The 14,960-nt window shown below is 45.4% G+C and overlaps 1 pseudogene; it reads right to left on the reverse strand.

The window, feature by feature from the left end:
* LOC110495963 overlaps positions 1-14,960 on the reverse strand; it is a 126,654-nt pseudogene that overhangs the window by 72,855 nt on the left and 38,839 nt on the right.

Below are 14,960 nucleotides of genomic sequence, written 5' to 3' on the forward strand. Positions count from 1 at the left end.
GACCACAAGTACGATGCAGAGAAGCATAGACGCACACGCCTCTTGACTCGAATACTGCAGTCACATTGGATGCCACTGGGTTTCAAACCCAGTCTTACAGCAGAAAAACACACCCAGCGCTAGGATACTACCGCAGTGTGCATAGGGCCGAGGGAACGCGCATAGGGCCGAGGGAACGCGCATAGGGCCGAGGGAACGCGCATAGGGCCGAGGGAACGCGCAGAGGGCCGAGGGAACGCGCAGAGGGGCGAGGGAACGCGCAGAGGGGCGAGGGAACGCGCATAGGGCCGAGGGAACGCGCATAGGGCCGAGGGAACGCGCATAGGGCCGAGGGAACGCGCATAGGGCCGAGGGAACGCGCATAGGGCCGAGGGAACGCGCATAGGGCCGAGGGAACGCGCATAGGGCCGAGGGAACGCGCAGAGGGCCGAGGGAACGCGCAGAGGGGCGAGGGAACGCGCAGAGGGGCGAGGGAACGCGCAGAGGGCCGAGGGAACGCGCATAGGGCCGAGGGAACGCGCATAGGGCCGAGGGAACGCGCATAGGGCCGAGGGAACGCGCATAGGGCCGAGGGAACGCGCAGAGGGCCGAGGGAACGCGCAGAGGGCCGAGGGAACGTGCAGAGGGCCGAGGGAACGCACAGAGGGGCGGGGGAACGCGCAGAGGGGCGAGGGAACGCGCATAGGGTCGAGGGAACGCGCATAGGGCCGAGGGAAAGCGCATATGGCGGACCCCAATGGTACGGTATAGAGAGAATATAAGATATACTTTATTAGTCTACGCAAGATGAAAATTCTGCTTTTATTCAACCCCCGATATACATATAGTACACAAACACACATTAGATTGGAGAGGCTGGAGCAGAGGGCAGCCACCGTGCATCGCCCAATGAGCAATTTAGGGGGTTAAGTTACTTGCTCAAGGGAACAACGACAGTAGGTGGCACTTGAGATATTGATGCATTTGTAAGCATTTCACTCTTTGACTAGAGTGAGCATTTCTGCAGCTCAACTGAGCAAGGTCGCCACCGGTGATGGAAATGCCACTTTTTAAGCAGCCTCTCCCTGCAGTGGATGATTTAAAAAGGTCAGTTGTCATGGAGACACCTCTGTCCGTGTCGGGGTGTGTGTGTGTGTGTGTGTGTGTGTGTGTGTGTGTGTGTGTGTGCCTCCCTCTTCTTCTCATCATCACGGAGGATAAACCGATAATGTCTATCTTTCCAACTCGGAGAACCCTGGATTCAATCTCTCGGCTAGCTAATAAAACCACGTTCACTGTGATGGGAACTAGTGAAACAACCTATATTTGAACCCTTTCCAATAAATGGAAAAGGTATATAACGGTTTCAATGTGGGTGGGTGGAAACCTTCAAACCTATTTTAATACCCCAACGTTTGGGTGTTGACATTTGAGCTCTACCAGATGAAAACCGAATAATTTAGTGTTCATTGGGCAAGGTAAAGTATAGGAGAGGCAGACACAACAAAACAAACAGGTTTTAGAGTGGTACAGTAAGCAATGCGCATGAAAGTGGCCACTACCCTGTCTTGTGTGAAATAATTCACTTAACCCAAAAGTTCAAATCAAAGTACAGTCCAATTAACGTCCCGACCAATCACAGTTTAGTTCCAATTAACGTTGCAACCAATCATAGTTGATCTACTCTCCCTGAGTGCACTCTGATAAATCACTAACGTTGCGTCCCCAGACGGGACACAGATGCAGGCAGTAGGCAGTAATCCTGTTTAGATGTATAGATGGAGCCTCAGGCTGCATATTTGCCCCGTTGGACGTATGGCTCTAATAATGGTCGGGGACTTAAAAGGCCATTTCATCATTACAGACTCACCTTTAGTGGATTAGTCGCGTGGAGGGATGTGGGGGGAGGGGGGGCAGGGACTAGAGATGGGACATGTGCCACTTGTTAAAGCTAGGTTTAATGAAATACACTACTATGCTGCGGTAGAACACAAAGCATGTAGTGTGGGCAGAGCACACACATGTACACACACACGCACATACACACACACACACACACACAGACAGATGGCCCTTCCCGCTACAGAGTGATCCATCAATTCAAATCAGCCCAACATGGTGACTTTCAACTTGAATCAACAACAGTGAGATGGGGGAGAAGGGGGCTGGGTAGAGAGAGAGAGATACGAACTACAACAAAGCAGGGTTCCATGTTGGCAGGGGAAAAGGGAAGGCTACATGTTTTCAAAGTCTAATTGCAGAAGGGGACAAGACAGAATAATGGACACAGCCAGTTGCACAGCGGGCCAGAAGCTAGCCAGTGTTTGCCGCATCTAACAGGGCTCCAGCGTAGGTGGATATCCCCCATCTCCAACAGAAACAAACCCAGGCATCAGCAGAGCAAAACATGCACATACACACACCACAACATTTGTTAGAAGACCTGTGTGCGCGCAGGGCTACTAAGTGGAGTGTGTGTGTGTGCGCGCACGCGTGTTGGAAGCGTTCCCAGACCTGTGTGTGAGTAGAGCTGCCAGAGGGAGATGTTAAGAGCTGGGGGACAGACAAAGAGGAGGATGGAGAGATGGTGACAGAGACCACACCTGAGAGATGGAGTGAGAGAGTCCCCCTCCAAACATCCATCTATCCCCCTCTCCTACACGAGCATGTTCTCCTCCGGCTGTTGATACACACTAGTCTATTCAGAGGACCTGAGGATTACTGGAGCTAGCCCTCTTTCTATGTCACATACATGCAAAGAAACACACACGCACATGTGTAATCCACAAGTTTCTTGTGTCTATGCGTTAGTGTTTCTTTGCACACAGACAGAGAGACAGAGAGAGAGAGAGACAGAGAGAGAGAGAGAGACAGAGAGAGAGACAGAGAGAGAGACAGAGAGAGAGACAGAGAGAGAGACAGAGACAGAGACAGAGACAGAGAGAGAGAGAGAGAGAGAGAGAGAGAGAGAGAGAGAGAGAGAGAGAGAGAGAGAGAGAGAGAGAGAGAGAGAGAGAGAGAGAGAGAGAGAGAGAGAGAGAGAGAGAGAGAGAGAGAGAGAGAGAGAGAGAGAGAGAGAGAGAGAGAGAGAGAGAGAACCTAAATCAGGAGGCTTTAAAGACTGGGCTTATACAGGCTGTAGCTATGAGAAGGTAGAGAGCGAAGGAGATATAAGGGCACTAGGAGAGAAGGGAAAGGGAGGATTATTTGGAAGGGGAAGCTCAAAGGATGGAGCATGTTACCTATAATCACATAACACTAGGAAAGCACAGAGGAACAGAGAGGAAGGAGGATAATTGGGATATGGAGAATAAGAGAAGATGAAATGGGGATAGGAGGGGACAGACTAAGCGTGAGAGAGACAAGACTGACCGCTCCGGAGAGAGAGAGAGCGAGAGAGCGAGAGCGGAGAGAGAGATAGTAGAGAAAGAAGACTAAGAAGAGTAACAAGAAAGACATAAAATGGTGAGGAAGATAGAAAGGGAGTGAGAGCACGGAGAAAGCGAGGAATAGAGAAGGTATGGAGAGAAGGAGAGCAAGAGAGGAAGAAGTCAAAAGCAAATGAGAGGGCGAGAGCGATAGACAAAGCATGACCGAAATAGGAGAGAGAGAAAGAAATAGTAGGAAAAGAGAACGAGCGAGTTGGGAGAGAGAGACAGGAAAATAGAAGGAGAGCGAGAGAGAGAAATAGAAGGAAAGAGTAACTCTGCATCATACTACATCTCCCCCCCCCCCCTCAGCCCGAACAGAGGTTTTAGCCAGATTAAAGCCGGAGGCGGAGCCCCTCTTAAAGACCATCCTACTAATGAAATATGTCAAGGCCTATAAAGAAGCATGGGGCCATTTAAAGAATCATGCACGGGGGCCAAGTCCAAAACAGCCCTGTCAGCAAACTGGCCTCAGTGCAGCCTGTCAATACACATTAGCTTCCACATCAGTTAGAGGCTGATGTAGAAAATGAATCTCTTTATCTATCATAGCCCATAAGGGTTATTATGACTACCGATCAGAAAATGGGCTTTGAGGGAAATCATGTGGGGGGGTGGGGGGGGGGGGGGGGCTGAGCCTGGTACTGTGGGGGTGGGGACTTGTAGAGTTGTTGTTATGCGGCAACAGGTTTTTGCTGCGGGAGATTTAAGGTGTGTGTGGGCGCGTGTCTGCAGGGGGCGTGCGTTCAAGCCTATCACTCAATCCCTGCACCCCCTTTCTCACTTAAGTGAAAGGAGACAAATTAAGAACATCCCGGTCTAATGCAATCTAGGGCTGTCGGAGCAAAGAGGCAGCTTAACAAATCACTTCCTGCTGCTTCCAGCTGAGTAAGGAGAACACATAAAACAGGTGCACTGACACAAAGCATCTCCCCGCTGAAGTGTGTTCGCTCCAGGGTGAAGTTTCCCCAAATGTACAGATCTAGGATCAGCTTCCCCTTCCCTCAATCGTTACATTAACCATTAGTGGGGAAATGCAAAACTGACCCATGACCAGTGTCTAGGGACAACTTCACCCTACTACGGAAGGGTCCTGAACAGGTCATAACTTGTTTTGCGGTAAGTATGACAGCACACTGAAAATCCTGATTATTTTTCATACCTTTTTTCAATGTTCAGTCGCTTTCTTTGTTTGAGAAGGTGTGTGTTTGTGTGTCTGAAGAGTGTGTGTGTGGTGTGTGCGAAGAGTATGTGTTGGGGATATGGATAGGGGGAAGAGCGTGTTTCTTCACCTGGTCTCTGCTCTGCCAGGGATCTCATGTTGCTCTCATCAGCCACTGAAACACAAAAAACACACACAGTGAATATTGGAACACCATAAACTGTTGCCTTTGCTTTCTCTGAGCAGAGATGGAGAAAAAGAGAGAGGGAGCAAGACACAGAGAGAAGAGTAAGAGGGAAAGAGCGATAGGGTGGGGAGGGCAAGAACTGGGTACTCTCTCCCTCATTCCCCCCCCCCCCCCCCCCTCTCTCATCACTCTTTCCCTCTCTCTAATCCACACCAACAGGATTGAGGAGGCAGGCAGGGAGCGGCATCAGCTGCCAGAGGGGCACTGCACCACGGGACACAATAATAGGTTTTCATTACGTTGCAATTTCTCTGAAATAATCCCTTTTCATATTTTATGAGGTCAATTTTCTCCCGGCAGAGAAACGAGAGAGCGGAAGAAAAAAAAAAAAAGGAAAAAAAAAAGAGAGGGAGAGGAAATGCAGCTGCGACAGAGGGGACAATGGATGAGACTGGCTGTTACATTTGCTGGCTTCACGCGTTACGTTTTCCCTCAAATACAGTAGCCACAAAAAGGTTGGTGGTGTGTGTGTGTGAGCTGTGTGGCTCAAAGCTAAAAAATAATGTGCATATGAATCTGCTTTTATTGTTACAGAGACCCCCCCACCCCCCTGTTCGGAGAGCAGCATCAACAATCTCTCACCCACCCACAGATAAATGTTCTGCTGCTGGGATAGGAATTTGTCGCTGGTGTTGGTGAGCTCACTATGGCTACTGCTCAGTGAATTCCACGGTTTCTTCTCCACGCGTGTGCCTTCATGTACATGAACTCAACTAATGTCAGATCAGGTCATGTGGTCAAGGGAAAAACTCCTGGGTCTGAATTCAAAACGTGTCTCAGAGTAGAAGTGCCAATTTAGTCCCCACCTTATGTTCCTTATGATTTCACAAGCAAAACTGATCCTAGATCAGCACTACTACTCTGAAAGGCTTTATGAATACGGGCCCAGGTGCAACCATTAAGACAGACTTGAGAGCGAGTGTTTAGGATCACAGTTTTGGCTAAGCCTATTTAACCAACGTCTGATACCTCTGGAATGCTGAAGAAGCCATGTGTGCATCCTAAATAGCACCCTCTTCCCTATTATAGTAAGTCAAATAAATAGCCTTGTAGCATGAGGCAGCTTGATGTATAAGTACACATTCTGGCCAAAAGTTCCTGAATAGGGTGCCATTTGAGATGCAGCCCATGTTTTGCTTGTGCACCCTACAGTCCCCATAAGAAAACATTTGCTAAGCACCAGAGCTTAGATTGCTTATTACTTTTTGCTTGGTGCGAAAAATAAACCCTCAGACTTGACTCAGCCGGCTTAACCCCCGTCTGGAAATGGGAAACTACCCCCTTGTAAAGGGGGTGATCCTTACAAATGGGACACACAGCACAAGGTCACAGTGTCATACAGTCCCCATGCCTCTGGTAACAATCCCCCCCCATCCTCAGATAACAACACCCCCCCCCCCCATAACAACCTCCCCCATCCTCAGATAACAACCTCATCTCAATCTGTCATTTTCATGAGGGAGAGAGTGAGAGAGTGAGAGAGTGTGAGAGTGTGAGAGAGAGAGAAATCCAGAGAGAGAGAGTGAGATCCAGAGAGAGAGAGAGATCCACAGAGAGAGATCCACAGAGAGAGAGAGAGATCCACAGAGAGAGAGAGAGAGATCCACAGAGAGAGAGAGAGAGATCCACAGAGAGAGAGAGAGATCCACAGAGAGAGAGAGAGATCCACAGAGAGAGAGAGAGAGAGATATCCACAGAGAGAGAGATCCACAGAGAGAGAGAGAGAGAGAGAGAGAGATCCACACAGAGAGAGAGAGAGAGAGAGAGAGAGAGAGAGAGAGATCCACACAGAGAGAGAGAGATCCACAGAGAGAGAGAGATCCACAGAGAGAGATCCACAGAGAGAGATCCACAGAGAGAGAGAGAGATCCATAGAGAGAGAGAGAGATCCATAGAGAGAGAGATCCACATAGAGAGAGAGATCCACAGAGAGAGAGATCCACAGAGAGCACGAAAAGGAGAAAGATGGACGGAAAGGGAGTGAAAGAACAAGAAAGAAGGAGAGAGATTACGAAAAAGAGAAAGACAAGAGAAGCAGTGAGCAGGATGCGGGGGTCTCTTCCTAATAAAAGCCAATAAATGTGCAGTAGCGGCGTGCAACTAGTTTAGGAGCGGGAACCCAATCCACAACACTAATGAACTGGGATTGGAAACCAGCGACAGGAAGAAAAAAAAAACTTTACAGAAAAGAGAGAGATGGGGGAAGAATGAGAGAAGAGAGCAAAAAAAATAAAAGAAGGCGGGAGCAAGAAGAAAAGAGAGGCTAACAGGGTCACCCAGGGGCCAATATGAGGAAATAAACTGCTGTGCTCTCAGCTTTCAGGGAGAAAGTTGGGTACGACTGAAGGATCCATGCTTGGCACAGACTGGCAGTGTCATGCGGAGACGTGCGCACACAGAGCAGTGTCAGACTGACTAGACACACGAGTCTAGTTCAGGAATGAAAAGGTCAGGCCTCCCAAGTGGCACAGCGGTCTAAGGCACTGCATCCCAGTGCTTGAGGGGTCACTACAGACCCGGGTTCAATCCCAGGCTGTGTCACAGAGTCCCATAGGGAAGGGCACAATTGGCCCAGCGTCGTCCGGGTTAGGGGAGGGTTTGGCCGGGGTGGGGGCTTTACATGGCTCATTGCGCTCTAGCGACTCCTTGTGGCGTGCCAGGCGCCTGCAGGCTGACTTCGGTGTGTTAACTCTGACACATAGGTGCAGCTGGCTTCCGGGTTAAGCGGGTGTTAAGGAGCGCTCATGTTCAAAAAATTGGCAAAGCTTTCATGGTCATATGTGTGCGTTAACATAACATTACAATGGGCCCATGTGATAATGTTGAACCTGTGCTTGAAATGCAATACTTAACTAGGGACCTTACAGATGTTGTATGACAGTGGAAGGGTCAACAAGTGCTCAGCAACAAGGGCCAACAAGTGCTCAGCATATGTGGGAACTCCTTCAAGACTGTTGGAAAAGCGTTCCAGGTGAAGCAGGTTGAGAGAATGCCAAGACTGGGCAAAGCTGTCATCAAGGCAAATATACTTTGATTTGTTAAAAAAAATAAGGTTATATATATATATATATATATATATATATATATATATATATATATATATATATATATATAACCTTATTTTTTGTGTGTGTATATATATAAATAATACCAGTGAAATGTTTGCACACCTACTCATTCCAGGGTTATACACACACACATATATATATATAGAACAAAAAAATATTTACACAACATGTAATAGTTTCATTGATTTTACTGAGTGACAGACACTCATATGAGGAAATCAGTCAATTGAAATAAATTCTATGGATTTCATGACTGGGAATACAGATATGCATCTGTTGGTCACAGAAACCTTAAAATAAAAAAAATAGGCCTCAGGATCTCGGCACGTTATCTTTGTGCATTCAAATTGCCATTGATCAAATACAATTGTGCTCATTGTCCGTAGCTTATTGCTTGCCAATACCATAACCCCACCATAGGGCACGCCGTTCAAAACATTGACATCAGCAAACTGAAATGCAATATATACATTTTTTTTTAAAGTGATTTTTAAACTGAATGCAATATTCATTCAAGTCAGTTTCAAATCATGAAATATAATACTGAATTTATGAATGAAATTATTCAATTTGTGCATTACCAATTAAAAAATAATAAATTCAACATCTCAACACCAATTAAAAACTATGGAATTCAAATGCAATTTCGGTTGGCACTGAAATCCCTCCATATCGGAATGTGAGTGCATGTGTGCAACACTGTGTGCTCACCCAGGTCCGTGCTCTTAAGAGTTCCTTGTCTGAGGGTAGTCCGTCTGCCTGGGTTGCTGTGCTCTCTGTGTGTCTGGGTGAAGGGGACCCTCAGGAGAATAGGGAGTCTTGTTCCGCTCACTGAGAAAAACCACCACAGATTATAATCAACACTACTAACATTGTAGCCTGTACTTTTGTTATGTCCTATTTTAAATGTTTAACCTCGCTTTCATAGTGTATTTTATGTAAATATACTTTGTGTTACTTATTTTCCAATAGTGGTGACAAGGGTAGTGGGGGGCGGGGGGGTGCACTGCTACTAGCATTAGAGCAATAACATTGTAGCTGTTTCCATAGACTTCCAGTCATCGAGCCAATGACAGTCCATTTAAAATAATGTCTTGGCAAAAAATGATTATACAACAACATTTACAAAATATTTTTTGTAGTGGTGGCAGTGGGCCACCTAAACACATATATTCAAATCTTACAGATGTATTAGCTAATTTATTTTCCCCCAACATGGGACACCACCTAACTTGGGACACTCTAGCGGTCAGAGGATTACATCACCTCGAGCTCAACATTTAAATGGACTGGAAAATAACAGTAAGTTTTGCGACTAAAGATTTTCATTGCAATTTATCTAAGTTGAGTTAGGTTGAGAGAGTTTTCAATATATATATATATGCTGGCCCACGTTGACTCCAATGCTTTCCACAGTTGTGTCAAGTTGGCTGGATGTCCTTTGGGTGGTGGATCCATTCTTGATACACACGGGAAACTGTTGAGCATGAAAAACACAGACAGAGTTGCAGTTCTTGACACAAACTGGTACACCTGGCACCTACAACCATACCCTTCATCTACACTGAGCAAAGTAGAATTAACAAGTGCCATCAGTAAGGGATAATAGCTTTCACCTGGATTCACCTGGTCAGTCTGTCATGGAGAGCAGGTGTTTTTAATGTTTTGTATACTCAGTGTATAACATAGTTGTGTCATGATCTGAGCTGAATCATACATCACTTATTCGAAAGGACTGGACAGGTGAAAGCTACAGTACGTGGTGGAACCCATGCGTCCACCTATCCAATCATGGTCGTATTCACTAGGAACCAAATGGAAGCACGTTTGTTTTCGTGCAGATTTTTTTGCTATGATGTACACTAATGAATATGACCAATGTATAATTGGTCCCAAATGGCAATCTATTCCCTATTTAGTGCACTACTTTTGACCTGGTCTGGAATTCAAATGGGGCCACAGTGTAATGACCTCCGGTGAGGTTGTGTTGTGCATGGGAGTTTAGCGTTCGTCTCCTCCACGGAGCCAGGCGAAGGTGGTGAGGGGAAATCCTCCTCTATCGCCTCCTCTTCCTCGTGATGGGCGTAGCCACCATTAGTGGGAGGAGCTGGACGGGGAGAGGATACGGACAAACAGCACAGACAGACACATATCAATCAGAAATTCCACCAGTGACCAGTGCCTTTAAAAGAGTAGGATGGGTGTTTCATCTAAGACCAGTTTTGAGTCTATCGCCCTAAAGACTACGGTTAAGATTGAGGGTGGTTAAGCTGAACTTAGATCAGTGCTGACTGGCAACTTCTACTCTACTACTACTGTGTCACGCATACATTAAATCCCAGACACATGAATGAGGTCTATGCCATGTAAATGCAGGATCACATTTGGCAAAAGTGATAGTCCTGTTATAACAGGAGAAATATATCTTCCTCTGGCTAGAGCTAAACCAGTCATCACTTTTCATGAAGGGCCACTGAGACAGGAGGCATTGGATAGGTCCCAAATGGCACCCTATTTCCTATATAGTGCAATACTTCTGAGCCCGATGGGTGCCATTTGGTATACAGCCATTCCGTTGGAAGCTGTGTCAATGCTAGTTGTCTGAAAGACTGCCTGCCTAGGAGAGTAATGCAGTAGACCTAAACACACTCAATCAACTGACGGAGCCAAACAGTATTGAGGGATAGATTTTCAACTGTGTGCACGCAAGCACATACACAATGGAAATGAATGCAACTGATTCTCCTTGAATAATGGATCCATTCTTCATTTAGCTGAGCAAGACCAACTCTGTACGTCTCATGAAACATGTACAGAACAAACACACACACTTTCCGTATTGACTGTCTTAAAGTAATGAACTATTGTTTCTCTTTGCTTATTTGAGCTGTTCTTGCCATAATATGGACTTGGTCTTTCACCAAATAGGGCCATCTTCTGTATACCACCCCTACCGTGTCACAACATAACTGATTGGCTCAAACGCATTAAGAAAGAAGAAATTCCACAAATTAACAAGTTAAATCTGTTAATTGAAATGCATTCCAGGTGACTACCTCATGAAGCTGGTTGAGAGAATGCCAAGAGTGTGCAAAGCTCTTATCAAGGCAAAGGGTGGCTACTTTGAAGAATCTAAAATCTAAAATATATTTTGATTTGTTTAACATTTATTTTGTTTACTACATGATTCCATATGTGTTACTTCATAGTTTTGATGTCTTCACTATTATTCTACAACATAGAAAATAGTAAAAATAAATAAAAAATGTGTAGTTGTGGCAAAACGTTTTACTGGTACTATATATATATACACAGTGCCTTGCGAAAGTATTCGGCCCCCTTGAACTTTGCGACCTTTTGCCACATTTCAGGCTTCAAACATAAAGATATAAAACTGTCTTTTTTTGTGAAGAATCAACAACAAGTGGGACACAATCATGAAGTGGAACAAAATTTATTGGATATTTCAAACTTTTTTAACAAATCAAAAACTGAAAAATTGGGCGTGCAAAATTATTCAGCCCCCTTAAGTTAATACTTTGTAGCGCCACCTTTTGCTGCGATTACAGCTGTAAGTCGCTTGGGGTATGTCTCTATCAGTTTTGCACATCGAGAGACTGACATTTTTTCCCATTCCTCCTTGCAAAACCATCTTCCCTGTCCCTGCTGAAGAAAAGCAGGCCCAAACCATGATGCTGCCACCACCATGTTTGACAGTGGGGATGGTGTGTTCAGCTGTGTTGCTTTTACGCCAAACATAACATTTTGCATTGTTGCCAAAAAGTTCAATTTTGGTTTCATCTGACCAGAGCACCTTCTTCCACATGTTTGGTGTGTCTCCCAGGTGGCTTGTGGCAAACTTTAAACAACACTTTTTATGGATATCTTTAAGAAATGGCTTTCTTCTTGCCACTCTTCCATAAAGGCCAGATTTGTGCAATATACGACTGATTGTTGTCCTATGGACAGAGTCTCCCACCTCAGCTGTAGATCTCTGCAGTTCATCCAGAGTGATCATGGGCCTCTTGGCTGCATCTCTGATCAGTCTTCTCCTTGTATGAGCTGAAAGTTTAGAGGGACGGCCAGGTCTTGGTAGATTTGCAGTGGTCTGATACTCCTTCTATTTCAATATTATCGCTTGCACAGTGCTCCTTGGGATGTTTAAAGCTTGGGAAATCTTTTTGTATCCAAATCCGGCTTTAAACTTCTTCACAACAGTATCTCGGACCTGCCTGGTGTGTTCCTTGTTCTTCATGATGCTCTCTGCGCTTTTAACGGACCTCTGAGACTATCACAGTGCAGGTGCATTTATACGGAGACTTGATTACACACAGGTGGATTGTATTTATCATCATTAGTCATTTAGGTCAACATTGGATCATTCAGAGATCCTCACTGAACTTCTGGAGAGAGTTTGCTGCACTGAAAGTAAAGGGGCTGAATAATTTTGCACGCCCAATTTTTCAGTTTTTGATTTGTTAAAAAAGTTTGAAATATCCAATAAATGTCGTTCCACTTCATGATTGTGTCCCACTTGTTGTTGATTCTTCACAAAAAAATACAGTTTTATATCTTTATGTTTGAAGCTTGAAATGTGGCAAAAGGTCGCAAAGTTCAAGGGGGCCGAATACTTTCGCAAGGCACTGTATATATATTGCGGGTACTATTTAATGAAGCTGCCAGTTGAGGACTTGTGAGGCGTCTGTTTCTACACAGTATTTCTGATCATATTGATGTTATTTTGATGGATCAAAAATGAGCTTTTCTTTCAAAAACAGGGAAATGTCTAGGTGACCCCAAACTTTTAAAGGGTAGTGTCCACACACACACACACACACACACACACACACACACACACATAGAAACTCAGCATAAAAAGAAACGTCCCTTTTTCAGGACCCTCTCTTTGAAAGATATTTAGTACAAATCCAAATAACTTCACAGATCTTCATTGTAAAGGGTTTAAACACTGTTTCCCATGCTTGTTCAATGAACCATAAACAATGAATGGAAATGCACCTGTGGAACGGCCGTTAAGACACTAACAGCTTACAGACGGTAGGCAATTATGGTAAGTTATGAAAACTTAGGACACTAAAGAGGCCTTTCTACTGACTCTGAAAAACACCAAAAGAAAGATGCCCAGGGTCCCTGCTCATCTGCGTAAACGTGCTTTAGGCAAGCTGCAAGGAGGCATGAGGACTGCAGATGTGGCCAGGGCAATAAATTGCAATGTCCGTACTGTGAGATGCCAAAGACCGCGCTACAGGGAGACAGGACGCACAGCTGATCATGCTCGCAGTGGCAGACCACATGTAACAACACCTGCACAGGATCAGTACATCCGAACATCACACCTGCGGGACAGGTACAGGACGGTAACAACAACTGCCCGAGTTACACCAGGAACGCACAATCCCTCCATCAGTGCTCAGTCTGTTCGCAATAGGCTGAGAGAGGCTGGACTGAGGGCTTGTAGGCCTGTTGTAAGGCAGGTCCTCACCAGACATCACCGGCAATAACGTCACCTATGGGCACAAACCCACCCAAAGACAGGGTCCTGAAAAGGGACGTTTCTTTTTTGCTGAGTTTATATATTAACACACACTGTACAAAAATATAAACACAACATGTAACAATTTGAAAGATTTGACCTAGGTGCAGTTTGTATAAGGAATTGTGTACAGATGCTTGTGACATGCATTATCATGCATGACAATGGCTCTCGTCATCTCTGTGCATTCAAATTGCCATTGATACAATGCAATTGTGTTCGTTGTCCTTAGTTTATGCCTGCCCATACCATAACCCCACCGCCACCATGGGACACCTTGTTCACAACCAGTCACCCACATGACGCCATACACGTGGTCTGCAGTTGAGGCCGGTTGGACATACTGCCAAATTCTCCAAAACAACGGGGGTGGCTTAAGGTAGAGAAATGAACATTCAATTATCTGGCAATTTCTCTAGTGGACATTCCTGCAGTCAGCATGCCAATTGCAATCACATTCAAAACTTGATCCATATGTAGCATTGTGTTTGTGACAAAACTGCACATTTTAGAGCGGCATTTTATTGTCCCCCAGCACAAGGTGCACCTGTGCAATGATCAAGCTGTTTAATCAGATTCTTGATATGCCACACCTGTTAGGTGGATGGATTATCTTGGCAAAGGAGAAATGCTCACTAACAGGGATATAAACAAATTTGTGCACAAACTATAAACGTCTTTTGTGGGTATGGAACATTTCAGCTCATGAAATATGGGACCAACACTTTACATGTTGCGTTTATATTTTTGTTCAGGGTATATAACTGTTGTGATAAAGCCGCTGTACACTGTTTGTTTTTATGGCAAGTGTGAATGTTTGCGTCTGTGTATATACTATATTCATCTCTGTGTGTGTCTAAGTCAAGCACCAGTATGAGTGTGCTCATCTCTTCCCTAGTTCAGGCGCTACTGTGTCCTCTCACCTCCAAAGCTGAGACCATGGACGGCTGAGGGCTGGGACCGTTGCTGTGGTGGTGGGACTCCAGGGCTGCAGCTAGAGCCGGGGGTCCGGAGGGGCCGTCTGGGATCTGGTGGCTAGCCGCCTCCTGGCTCTCCTGTCACAGCCAGGGGGAGAGGAGCAGAGGTCAGTGCATTACATTAGGGCCTAGGGAGTTTTTCCTGCTCCTAGGGAGTTTTTCTTGATCACTTGATTTGGAATGGCCCAGAGTTTTCCCACATTGGATGCACATTGAATGTGTTTTTAAGTTTTCATGTGAGAGGTATGTAAAAGGTACATATATAAAATATGAGAAGGATGACACTGGACATTAAATCATTGAGTGAGAAAAATATATACGTGCTTGTTAATTGAAAAGGTATGAGGACAATAAGTGCATAGTATAGATGCACATATGTCGTGTTGAAGTGTACTTACGATCATAGAATATCTTTGAGAATCAGAGTACTATATCTATGACTACAGTCGGAGACACAGTAGCCGCTTACCCACTATCGTTCTATTTCCGTTCGAGCCACTGTGGGCTAGCGTCAGAGAAGCTTGAAAACCGAGAAACTCAACACG

This window comes from Oncorhynchus mykiss, chromosome 18 (genome assembly GCF_013265735.2).
Source record: "Oncorhynchus mykiss isolate Arlee chromosome 18, USDA_OmykA_1.1, whole genome shotgun sequence".
In the NCBI taxonomy this organism is placed as follows: Eukaryota; Metazoa; Chordata; class Actinopteri; order Salmoniformes; family Salmonidae; genus Oncorhynchus; species Oncorhynchus mykiss.